The sequence below is a fragment of the Apostichopus japonicus genome, chromosome 8 (genome assembly GCF_037975245.1).
Source record: "Apostichopus japonicus isolate 1M-3 chromosome 8, ASM3797524v1, whole genome shotgun sequence".
Lineage (NCBI taxonomy): Eukaryota > Metazoa > Echinodermata > Holothuroidea > Aspidochirotida > Stichopodidae > Apostichopus > Apostichopus japonicus.
The window spans coordinates 29,490,511-29,504,494 of NC_092568.1; the positions used below are offsets into that span (position 1 = coordinate 29,490,511).

The window sequence follows — 13,984 nt, forward strand, 5'->3', positions numbered from 1 at the left end:
GCTTGCTAAGTACTTTTTTTTTAAATATTGTAGAACCCCACCGAAAACCTTTTTCAATCATGTTAGCGTCATGTTATCGATTTTATTGGAGGTCAAGAGTCATCTGAAATCAACAATATAAAACAGTGAAAACCTTCTACCTATACCTTATCTGAAGAATGGAAACATGTAGATTACCCATTCTGAGTTGGACAAACCCCGTATATATTACTATTAGATAAGGCCAAAGTCATTCGACATCAACTGGCTCAAATGTGACACCGTTATCCCGCTTATGTCTTATATTTTTTCGCACAAACAAATGGATAAACTGCTCAGAAATATTACTAATCAAAACAAATTTCTCAGACAGACCCTTAGCTGAGCATCATTAGCTGAGCTTCTACAGATTTGCTTCTCTTGTATCACATGTTGCATGCATAACAGCGATTGCTACGCACCTCTGTAAACAACGCACTTCCTCTTTCGAACACGATTTTTTTGAAATGTGATATTTTTCTTTGCTAGTAAATATGTACTCCTTATTGACCTTACACCATTTAGCCTATAGAAGTGGGGGAAACGCGCAGTTGTTTCCCACAGTCTTCGTGCTAATTTGTCGGGGTTTTATTAGCGTTTCTCTTCCTAACGACATGATCTTTATTGCTTGAATTTGGACAATGAATCCAATCATTATCTTACGAGGGGTTTTTGCTCAGTGTTCCATTTTCCTAGTAACGACCCTCTCGTGCACCCAATAACACTTGCTTCGGATTTGTTGATCTACGAGAGACCGCTCGGCTTGTTTGCAAAAGACTTAAGCATGTGGTGCAGATGGTGCATGATGTAAATGTTCTCCGCACTTGACTTTAGATGAAATACATCATGAAATCATTGCATACCGTCATCGATCAACTTCGGCACCAGACGATCGTCGTTCAGAAGATCAGCAAGTCCGCGTGACGAAATTAAACCTGACCGTTGGCGTATATGCCATCACGCCAGAGCCAACGCGCGTTTTTGTAAATTGTATATTATATTATATATTTACGAGTTGGATTACTCGAATGAAGTTCGTTTTTTATTTGTTTCAATGCAACGGACTGGATCAGGGGCGTCAATTCCAATTGAAAATTGTGGGGGAGGGGGCCCGGAGACATAAGTGACTGAGCATGGACAACACCGAAGGAGTGTGCGTGTATCGCACACCGCGAGCGCCTTGGCGCAAAGCCTTGGGTGGGATCCACGGGCCCGCCTTGCGCCCCTTGGGTCCAGGGGCGAAGCCCTTGCGAAGGCTCAGGGGGCGGACTCACATCTAGATATCTTTTTTAAGTTTGCTTCTGTTTTGTCCCTGAATGTCAGTCACAAAATATATTTTAACAAAAGTCACATCTGACAAGTGATTAGACTTAAATTAAGAAAGATCTAACTTAGGGCCTTTACCATGATTGATCAAATTGAAACTTAAACCAAAAACGAAAGCATTCTTAAACTTTGCACACAATAATGAACGCATCTTGTTACCCGGATGTTTACAACATACACACATATGGTATCATAAGTACATTTGAAAAGCACTGTTGGATATACCTGCTTGTGAGTGCTTTCACGCAATCGTGTTACAAGGATTTCGAGAACTATAAACAGTACACATTACATAGGACAGATATGATAGTAGTGCCTTCTGTAAAAAAAAAGGCTGGAGAACCACATTGACATGACTCCCATCTAGCTAAGGAAATATTATTCTCCAGCGAGAGAGATATATACATCTCGATTGCAACGTTCCTTCAGACCCTATAGACTGATGACTTGAGCAAGTCTACACATGACGTCACCGCGCCACTCACGCTTGGATTATAACGTCTTTCTTTAACTATAACGATATTTTTTTTAATGTGTGTTTCTATAGATAGATTTTTTTCAAATGCTTGGTTTTACATATCGAAGATTTACCTGACCTGATATTGTTATCAGTAACAACACTGTTGACGTTCATCTTGAAAACACGAACAAAGAAACAAGGCAAAAGTAACAGATTTCACATAGCATGTAAATGGCTTGTTCCTAGGACTTGACTTCTTTTAAACCATGGTATCTCTAAAACGGAACAAAAGGTTTTGGTACAGTGGCGGATCCAGGATTTCGCCGAAGGGGGGGCCCAGATGGGAAATGCGTAATCGTCGTCCTGGGGGAGGGGTCTAAGGGGAGTGGGTGCCCCCCTCCCCTTTGGGAAAATTTCACAAAATATGGAGGTCCTCGGTGCAATCTGGTGCTACTTTTCGTGAAAGTTTGGAGTAAAATTTATTTCCAATAAATCATGTATTCATGGTTTGCCGGGCATATATTAATTTGGGAATTTCGAGCAATGAGCTGGGATTTACGTCTTTGGGGAGTAGGTGGTGATGCAAATTACTTTTTACCAGGCTACTCCAGGCCATTTCATCTTGGATGCCCCCTTCCAGATGGAGACTATTGATGCAGTCAGAGTGCCCCTCTCACCTTCACTTTATCAGAATAATGGTGTACTCTTTTTGCAAATTTATTTTACAAAAAATTTCACGCACAGTGGCGTAGCTAGGATTTTTTGAGTGGGGGGCCATGGGGGGCTGTTCTTTCTTGTGGGGGGGGGGGCGGAGTTTACTATCTAAGCGGAGCGCCACCTTGGTTGGCGCGGAGCGTACAGAGAAAATTTGAGATTTCAGCACCCCCCAGATCGCAGGAGATGGCACCTGTGAGGCAAAATAGCAACCAAAAAGATGTGCAACTTTGGTGACAGAAATGCAAAAAAAGTTTTTTCTCTTTCATGCTGACTGGCCTCGCCAACTCAGCCAGACTTTTAACTTGAGGGAAGTTGGCATCATTTGTCGTTTCAAGCTGTCAAGGCCTTTCTCCCAACTCAAACCCCTGTGGGCTACCGGTAGATTTGCAGGATATGCCCACATGTGGACTTAAATAGCATTAGAGGAAGGGGGTGGAAGACTAACACGCATCGATGTTTTGGTAATGGTCCACATTGATGGCTCGGTGCTTATTAGGCCATTTATTGGGTTTCTTGAGGCAGCTGTCATCAGAATCTGGCTTTTTGTGCCAATCGATGACCGATAACATGTATTGGTATGTAAATTTCTTCATCATATATCTAGCAACACTCTAAAAACAAATGAGTGGATTTCATTCCATTGGAGTGATCACTCGGCGCACTTCAAATTAAGAGTAAAATTTAACTCTATTGGAGTTAACCCTCACTCCTAATATGAGTGAATATAACTCTATTAGGAGTTAAGATTTACTCAAATGGAGTGGAAATTCACTCTTATACCGGAATGTGCTCAGTGATCACTCCCATGGAGTGAAATTCACCTATGTTTTTATCAGTACAGTACAGTGCATATCATCATAGACGTACGTACTACGTACGTTCGTATATCAGACGCACTCGATACCCACGATACGATACGGTCCTGGAGAAACTATTTCCACTCATCATTTTTTAAGGCGATACAGTAGTGAGTATTGAACAGGCACAGCCGCATGTTTGCAGGAAATTCAGAATTCCCAATATTTTATATCTCTACCAGTAGTGAAAATCATGTTTCGACAGTTTCGTGGACATAAAAAGTTGTTTTGTGGAATATTCAATGACATATCAGGGGCGGATGCAGGATTTGTGACAGGGGGGGGGGGGGTCTGACTGGTCCAGCCGCGCCTGAACGTAAGAATATCTAAGCGGAGCGCCATCATTGGTTGGCGCGGAGCGTACAAGAAAATTTTTGGCTTTACAAACCCCCCAGATGGCCGGAAACGGCACTTCCCGAGTATTCTAAGCAGCATGTACCTAGCCTGAAAATATGGATCTCATGTCTGCAATTTCAGGCCCCTCGAGCGCGGTAAAAAAAAAAAAAAAAAAAAAAAAAAAATAGGATTTTCAAAAAGGGGGGGCCCGGGCCCCCCGGGCCCCCCCCCCCTGGATCCGCCCCTGTGGTATATTTTTAAAGATCTTAATCACTGCAGGCATGTTCATCATTATGAAGTTTATATAATATTTCTCTATTCGGCTTTTATACTAACTGCCAGAGCTAAAGTTGTTATATGAATGGGTTCTTCATCTGGCGCACGTATAATCACCGTGGTGGTGTACGATTCTATATTCGTAACATTTACGTAAACATAAATTACCTACTTTAATTTTTATAAACAAAGCAATTAGGCCAAACATTCCACAGAGTCCATTTATCTTTCGCTAAATATATGTAAATTATATTCCACTTGTTAAAAAGATTAAGATATCAAGCCTATAAGTTGCTTTCGTTATGGATGATAAACGAATAAAGAGTGTATTTTGTATGGAAATTTATTGACACCATGGTGAGCATTTTTTCTTCTTTTCTTTTTGTAATATTTTCAGAATACTTTGAAAGCTGAAATAATATCAGGTCACGTGGGATTTTTTTTTTTGGCACCGAAGTAAGGGTTAAGTTGCAATTTTCACTAACGAATATCAAAATTACTCATATGCAAATGCAATTCATAACGTCTCAAACAACACATGACCGCGTTACATACTTGATCTAAAATGAAAATGTTCTTAAACGTTAAACGGTTCTGAATTTAAATTCATTTTCGAAGCTATTAAGAACTTTTGGAACTTTTTTAAATTGCATTTATTATTATGAAAATTTCATTTTTCTTTCTGACAGATTGTAAATAATGCGACGCTATAGATGTACATGCTCTGAAGAAAGAAAAAAAATCTTACGTATACTTGCTGTATATAGTTTTATCAATATTGCAAAAACTTGAATATTATCACGGAACGTGATGTTTACTCATCCATGGAGATACTAGTTATCTGGTTAGAATGAAGGAGAGAAGTATATCGGTGCTTTCAGCGGTGTTATTGTGTAAAACTCCCGGTTTAAGAATGAGCTCGAGAAAAAATATCAGATAAAGAATAATGTATTCTTATTTCATTTTTATTCTTAATTTATAAGAGTGTATATATATTATGAAGCCTTCAAAAAGGAGACCCGGTGACATAATTCTCACCGTGGTCCGACCATCCCCACCCTCCCCGTGGGGTGGGGTGTGTGAATGGGAATCATTATTCCCCCCGAGACGAATTGGCAAGTTTAATGGGAACGAATGAAGCAGCCAACTCGCAAGCAGTTAGATGATTACACTCTGCCAACATATTGACCAACTAACAAAGTGTACGACTGTAAAATATAGTACATGCATGGGACACCCACTGCATAACAAACGGCAATTTAGTTCAAAACATTCATTTCTTCTCCGTAACACATAGGTGTACGATTGTACTGCATACAGTACATGTATGTGGAAACCCACTTCAGAGGACTCATGTAGGACTGTAGGGAAATTACCTGACCATCTGTGTGTACAGTAATTTATGCAGTCTTTTCATACTAATACCTACAATAAGGATTTTTTTATATACTGTTCTACTTACATGTTGGGGGAGAAGAAGGGGGAATGGATGGTAGGTTGTGTGGAGAGGATATAATAAAAGCCAAAAATTATACGTAGAATAGCGGCGTAGAATATACCTCTAACCTTTGCGAACTAAGTGTGTCGCATTTTGATCGATTATGTATTTTTTGTTGTTTCTATGTTTAAGCATTATGCATTAGAAAAAGTCACATATAATCTGCAATGAATATATATATATATATATTTATCTCCGTAATACATAGACTCACACACACACACGCATATATATATATATATATATATATATATATATATATATATATATATATATATATATATATATATATATATATATATATATGCGTGTGTGTGAGCTATGTATTACGGAAAGAAATTAATTTTTTAACGAAATTGCAGTTCGTTATGCTTTCATAATTCAAAGAATAATTTTGGTGAGAAAAGCCCTCGATCAAAACGGAGAGTGATTTTATATTCACGATATGACACCATTATCTCTGTCAAAGGTATCTCGTTTTCATTAAATTATTACTTTTGCAACGTTGTTTTCTTCTTTCTTCATCTGTCTTCAGATTTTAATCTGATTGAAAGATGTCGTGACTTCCCTACCAAACAACCAAGAATCAAAATTGTAAATCATCCAAATTTTTGGAAATCTTGTCAAAATGAACGTAAAGTTAGTCAATATTTCGGTGCATGATTATTTCGCCCTCGGGTTAGCGACAAAAACTCGTCTTCAACTTCAAATGGTGGTTCGAACACGGATAGCGCCAATAGATTACTCTGCGTGACTTTCACAGCTTGGTGAACAATCATTTTTTATGTGCTATATGAGAAAGAAAAAAATATATATATATCTAGTTAGTACGTTGCATTCATGCGAAGACGAGTGCAAAGATATTTCATAAACTATGCAAGAAGGGGGGAAAAGTATTAAAAAGTTTAACTATTAAATTTGAGATTTTATTGTCAACGCCTTTTTGGATGCATGGAATTGCGAGTCTTTAGCTGATTAATGTTTGGTGTAATACATATTACAAAGTGATTGCGATGGTCAATGCGTGCGACAAAGGGCGAATTATAGGAAGCGCTTTAGACTTACATTGTGCCTTCTGAGAATAAAGTCCCCTCACAGAGGAGAAATAAAGTATACAGTCGGACACTCTTGGGAATTCCCCTGTTGATGTCGGTAAATTTTAAAACACTAACATTGTATTTTATGAAGGAAATTATAGATCTCTTTAAAACACACACATGCACTCAAATACGGAGATAGTAAAACTTTATAGCTAAATCAGAAACGAAATTAATGTTGGATTTGAAAAAGAGTTAATTAAAGAGCTTTCGAAGTCGTTGAATGAACTATGAACATAATAGGGCATTATTTGAATATGTTGCTGAGCATGATCAAGGCTGATAAGTTTTTGGCTCTTTAAAATCCTTCAACTCCTGCAGGAAAGAAAACAGTTCACATTTTCCCTCATAAATTAAGCTATAGCTAAGACATGCAAAATACTTACCCTGACACTTTTAGTGACCCTAGATTGACCTTATATATAGTCTGAAGCTAGTTTGACTACCCTAATTAGAACCATGTTTGCCAGAAACGATGATCGTTCTAACAGTTTTTTGTAGCATTTCGCTTAAAAATAAATGTTGGTTTTAATTCTTCCTCTTTTTTGTTAAAACATTCTGTTGCCCAGACTCATTTACGTCTTTAATCACAAGTTAATACAAACTGGAAAGCTTTGAATATTTCACGCCACTGCAAGCAGTATGGCAACCTGTTCCTCAACAAAACCAAGTTCGTAATAAAAGTCTGTATTCGATTACGTCATATGTATGGAAATATTATATATTACATATATATTGCATTAACTGAATTTACAAATGACAATGACATTTCAATTTTGCACTTTTCGTGCCCCCTCCCCTCCCTCCCCTCCCTCCCCTCCCTCCCCTCCCTCCCCTCCCTCCCCTCCCTCCCTCCCCTCCCTCCCCTCCCTCCCCTCCCTCCCCTCCCTCCCCTCCCTCCCCTCCCTCCCCTCCCTCCCCTCCCTCCCCTCCCTCCCCTCCCTCCCCCTTGAAAACAGAACAATGCACGTATATAATGTTTCGACTTACCATCTTTAGTTGTTCACTCATCAAATTTTGTTTCATTTAAGCACATAGCAATGTTACTGTTTGATACACACATACTTGAAATCAAGTTTATACCAACAACGGTCGGGAAACTCTAATTTGGGGATGGGGAAGGGCGAAGGAGGTGCGAGGGTGCCATAGCCCCCTCACCGCCTGAAAAGTAAAGCCCCTGCAGTGCTGACGTATCTTCAAGTTTAAGATAATATTCTTATTTATATATCGGTCGCCAACTCGACATCGGTGATCTAAAGTACAGTCCTTTCTTTCTAAACAAAGCTTACTGTTATTTTCCTACATTCTGATCAGGTGAGCGTGTCAAAAACAGCATATATGATGCCGTATTAGTTCATTTCTTAAATTAAAGATTGTAGTGCAATTTTTCAAGAGGTAAACTTTCTTGGCCAAAAACACTGCCGTGATCAATCATTTTACTGCAGGATGTTAATCAGGAAATATTTGCCACGTCGCATAGCTGAACCATCAGAGCCTAAAGTGGATAAAGGAAATATAAAATATATCATATATCATATAAAAGCAATGGTGTCATAATCATATATAACTTACAATTTTTTAAGGTAATAAAGCAAATCTAATGGATTGGTTATATAGAACAAAGGAATTACATAAAATATAATTTTGGTAAAGATATCGTGCATAGAAACGTATACAGTAAATGACATCGTTTATATACCATTATATTATAGACGATATGTATGTAATAACTTTACAGGATGAAACAAATATGTTTCAGCTTAAGAACTTCAAGATCAGTTGACTCACTGTCGATCGCAATTTTGAAGGTGAAGAGAGCGTGGAGGGAGAGTGGGGGTATCTAGCGCGAGGGGTTATAGGGAAATGGGGTCTGGGCGAGGGATGAAATACGTAAATGCAGTAGGATATTTTATATGTTTATACAATATGAAGGGCTGGCAAAGGGCGGGTAGGTGCAGTGCATGTGGCATTGATTTGATGGAGCAATCCACAAAATTCATCAAATCAATGTCCCATGCACTGCCCTCAATACCCGCCCCTTTATCTTGTTATCGAAACAATTTCCTGAAAAAATGTCAACTTATGGGGCAAAGTTTTTCTTATGTTGATGGCACTTTTAAGCTACCGTAGGTTTATTATCATAATAGAAAAACGGTACTTCTAAATGGAAACATTTTCTCGGTTTTCACATGATTGTGTGTGTGTGGCCGGGGGGGGGGTGCCCCCTTCCGGCTCCTCTCGTTTACATTTTATGTTAGTTTGTGTTTATACGATGAACTCTATAAAATGCGACACTTCCTTATTTGGTGAAAGTAACAAATTTGAAAAAAACATTGTCAATAGCCTGAAACCCACAAGCCTAGCTCATTCATTATGTGATGATGCATTCCGCACATATATATGCGGAATGCATCAATATCTATCTTTGACCTCTACGGTTTATCACGTTGTTACAATACCATCATACAATGATGATGATGATAACTGGGGCCTATACGTACCAGCATCACCATCTTCAGGTAGAAGATCAATATTTTTTCATAACATCACAAAATGAGTTTATTTCTGAAGCCTGATTTAGTGATTTTTTTCCCTATCTTTCTTTCTTTCTTTTGGTAATAAAGAGTAATCAAATCGGCCTCCGCGTGATCTTAGGAAAAGCCATCAGGCCGTGTCCGTCAATCTATCTCATATTGTCTGCTTGTCTCTTTCTCCTCTTCCATAGTTTTTGCTTGCTTTTCGAATAAAGAGGAAGATTTATCCTGATCGAAACAGAAGAAAAAAATCGATAGGTTTACCCCAACTATTCAACCGTATATCAATACTTGTCTCTTCTTATACATTATTATAAATTGTGAATGCAATAATAAAATATCATTACAATACATATATATATGGCTATAGTAAAAAGAACGTTACAATAGAAATCGTTCAGTCATATACCTTTGTGAAGATATCTGACAAAGGTATCTGAAGATATAAAAATTAATCGATAAAATGCATTACAACGCAGAAAAAAATAAGAGAGTTGAAGAGAGAGAGATAGATAGAGAGAAGATCACCAAAAGACAACATAAAAACTGTCGGAAAAACAGAAAGGGTAATAACTTATTGCCGTATAGAAATCAGGTATTATAGACTGAGTCATGAGCTGTATGGATCGCACGAATAGCGGAATCATGAGACTTAATTTATTAACCATGGACCGGGAACGACAGAAATACATACACACGTACACACATATATACACAAACACAAAAGAAGGACCAACGAATTCTTTGTACAATTGGAGATGATACAATTTCCTTTTGAATAAAACTTCGGAAAGTCGATTTTGAGAGGTATGGAGCCTTTCCAAAAGATGTATAGGCTATAGATTGTATCGGCTTGATAAGCTTTTGTTTGCATGTACATGTTTATTACTTTGTCTGCATGTTGTTTATTGAGTTTTGTTGTCCTAAAATCTCTTCTCATGGCATTTTTGGCAGACGATCGTGTGTATAGTAAGCCATTTCTTTTGATTTAAAAAATTGATAAAAGTAAGGCAATCAATTATTTTAGCTACATATGGAATTAAAAAAAAGTCAAACTTTGAAGCTAGTGATGGTATGAGAGTGGGGAGGAATGGGGGATGGGTTCGAAAGGGGGGGGGGGGGACTATGTGCACGTGTAATTGGTGTAATGGTGTAATCGGAAGCATATAATGGTCATCCAATTTAGATGTATACTTAGGCCTACATCTTGATTGTGCTAATAACTAATTTTCTGGTGGAGTTGGAAGGGTTGGTTCCCTGGATACTGGTCTCCTTCCCTCACCCCCCCCCCACCCCTGAAGATATGATTAAACATTCCTTCTTCGGAGCATTTCCATATATTTAACTCTATAGCCTTTACGGTATCAAAGTATCTTTAGCCTTAGGCGTTTGTATCGTTCGGAAAGGTAACCAATTCAAAATGTCAAATGATGCCAAGTTTTGTAACATTCAACTTGATCAAAGTGCTAGTTCGATGATGCTTGGATATTGTTATCATATGAAAAGATCAAGAAAATAGGTGGAGTAGTGCCACAATTGAATGTTATTAATCCCATATGTAATATTCTTTTGACAGAAGAAGCAAAAAAAATGTCTAATTTGTTTTTATCAATTTCGTCATAATTAAAAGTTGTCCGATATCTTCAAAGAAAAGAAAGAAATCCTTATTCGGTGAAGAAGATGGATTACAGATGTCATAGGACTTAACATTGCTGATTTGAGTCTAATTTTATTTTATATCGTTTTAAAGGTATTTTTAACTAGTATTTTCTTATATCATATTTTCTTTCAAGTTTGGCAATGAAGTTCATACAAACTGTCAGATATTTCTCCGCCCTCAACTTATATCAAACAAAGGGTTTGAGTATCATATTTACAAGGTTAGAAACAAGTCCAGAGTGTTTATCGTTGAATCGAAACAATACGTGAGGAAGTAACAGTAAAGGGAAAAATCACTTTAATAAAAACTAACCTGATGGGAAAAACTATATAAAAAAAAATAAAAAAAGGCATCATCAAATAAATCATAAATTACGAGTCCTAACTTTTTTAACCGAGATTTTCACAAGAATTGAGTTCTTTCTTTATTGAGGCTTAATTCTTATACAGACACACAGGGCGTTCACATAATGTTTGAAGGACACAATTGAAGATTTTGTTGTTGTTCCGACTGGTTTTTCCTGCTTTTCATCAAGATCTGTTCATTATGAATCTGGTACCATATTTTCTTATTGGTTCTGTTGAAGAGACAGGCATCCATTGTAAAACTTAGATTACTGATCATGAATGGATTATTGTCAACAAAAGGAGCGTCAGATCCAATAAAATCAATACACAAGCTCGTATCAAGTTACTCATGCTCTTATATAGGTTCCATTCTCAGGATACTAATAAAGAATCCTTTTATATCGAAAATTGCTGTAAGCCTGGAGTAAACCGACTGCACGCAATCGGCGTTCCATGAGTACTTGTCTTCTCGATGGTGTATACAAATATGTAACAATTATGCGATGCACACCGCCTATTTACTTCTTGACAAACTACCGGAGATTTATATTCTTCTTTATCTCTTCTTTCTTTTTTTCTTGTATTTTTTGTTGGGCTTCTTTTGTAAAATTTGACAGAGGCTTGTTAAATAGGGCGCAAATAAAATCGATGTTCTGATCATGGAAACACCGCGCTGCGTCTCTAACGCAAATACGCTTAGGTATTTGCTATACTAAATTAACTACACAAATACCATTAGGGGTAGTTCGCTTCTGCCTTTTTTGACTTCACGATCTTTCTAAATGAAATAATATTAATCTACCATAACATAGAGAGGAAGTAATGTACGAGTTTTCTTCTTCTTCTTTTTTTTTAATATATTATATCTTCTTTTTTTTTTTGTCTTGTATTTATTGAGGTTGACTGTTGTAAAAGTAAATGTTGTTAAAGGTAACGACGAAAATGCTTCATTGGACTAAAGGATCGAAAAATATGAGAAACAGAAGCGAGATGCCAAATATTTCATCTTTTTACGGAAAGAAAGCAAACAGTTTGAAAGCCCACGTATTTTAATTAGTTGAGATATGCTATAACGTTAATATGTTATGTTGTAGATATGTATAGTTACTCGCTTGAGTAGCTTTCACAAATGTCAAAGTTATTTCAATGATGCGTGTATGACCGAAGCATTGAGGAATTATTTAGACAAAAATGGGGTTTTACACTTTCATCTGACGTCAGATCAAGCAAAGTGGAAAAGTTCAGTGAACAATGAATGAAATGACCTTGTTTTTTTATATATTTTTTTATTATTATTATTATTATTATTTTATTACTGCTCTCGCGTTTAGCAGAGTAAGAAGAGCCTTCAATGGAGTCACTTGTCTCACAAGATATGCTAGAATTACCAAATCTGCTCACCTCCGGTCATATCTATTTCTATCATTTTTCATCCCTTTGAGTTCTCTATGATCAAAATGCTGCATGTAGTAGCGTATAATATTGGGTACTGAGGCGGGGTTGGAGGTGTTAAATTATGGGTACTTAGGCGGGGGAGTAGAGACATTTAATTGTGGGTATTAAAGCGAGAGGGGGTGCGGGTGGTGTAAGGGGGGGGGGGTAGAATGTTGAGGCAAAGTTATCATCTTTTATACAGTTTTGACAATGTGTGCAGTTAATTTACTATACGACTTAGCAGAATATGCTTCTCTTTCTGTTCATGATTTTCTAAAACAAACTAAGCAATCTGAAAGTACTTTCCTCTGTAAATGAATCAACAATATTTATCAGTGAACCTAAAAACACTTAAATTGTGATCAGTAATCGATTTATGTATAGGGAAACCTTGTAATGATATACGGCATGACCGGATGTTTTCAAGTATTATGCTAAATGCAATGAATTATTTGTCAAAAGCTGTCTTCCTATGTGAGATCGATACATTGCGTGTCGAGAAATCATTGATTATATAATATTATCATGATATCAATTAAGAAACAAGGTCTTTTTTCTAACATAAATATTTTAAGAAAATCACTACAAAAATATAATAAAAATAATAATCGTACTTTAAAGGTCACGTGTTGTTAAGGACATATTATTAATAAGCGCCCATTAAGCATGTATTTGCACTGTTAGTTTTTTAAGTAGGCTGATTTCTTCAAATCGTACAGCGTGCAGGAGAAGTAGGCCTATTATACTATCTTTGTTTTGTATATCTTATACGCATCACCGGTTTAGCGAAATTTAAAAAAAATTTGCTCTTTCTTACAAAAAAAAACATATAGGCTATATAAGTAATAAAACAGAAAGAGAAAGAAAGAAAAATTACAATAAAAATGGATCCATAAAATCCACAAAAAAAAAACTACAAACGTAAAATTGAAACGCATGGATCGAACATCATTTACACAGGAAGAGGAGAGATGAACTCGTGTTCTCTTGCTCGAACGGTAACAAAGCCTGTCAAAACATACATATATAAATAACAAATCGATAGCGTACTGGGCATGAGGGTGCATGCTTCCAAAATATTTCCTGGAATAGCCATGCTATTGTTTGTCATCTTACTACACTGCCACTTCGACACACTTCATACCACGCGCAGAGACAGCTTTATTTATGTTTTTTCATCGATTTTGACATTTTAAATAAAGAAAGACAAAACTTGGCACGAAGTCAGCGTTGTGCGCAGCATTTCATTACAAAATGTTTTGTCGCGATTCCATGTGTAAAGATATAAAGAAAACGAAGTAACGTCGGTGTATATTTACATCTCCCAGCATTCATAGCGAGAAAACTCTGAAAGTATTAAAAAGAAAATTTACATTGTATACTTGTATATACCATATTCAGACATTTTCATTGAAACTTGTCAA

At 36.9% G+C, this 13,984-nt stretch overlaps 1 long non-coding RNA gene across 1 annotated transcript; it reads right to left on the bottom strand.

Annotated features, from left to right (window-relative positions):
- Nucleotides 1–5,812: 5,812 nt before the first annotated feature.
- On the bottom strand, nt 5,813–13,711 carry LOC139971913 (uncharacterized). The gene is made up of 4 exons (XR_011794534.1): nt 13,482–13,711; nt 9,087–9,347; nt 7,576–8,080; nt 5,813–6,277 (listed from the first exon to the last, which is right to left on the bottom strand). It is a non-coding gene; the product is annotated as an uncharacterized lncRNA (long non-coding RNA).
- Nucleotides 13,712–13,984: the final 273 nt, after the last annotated feature.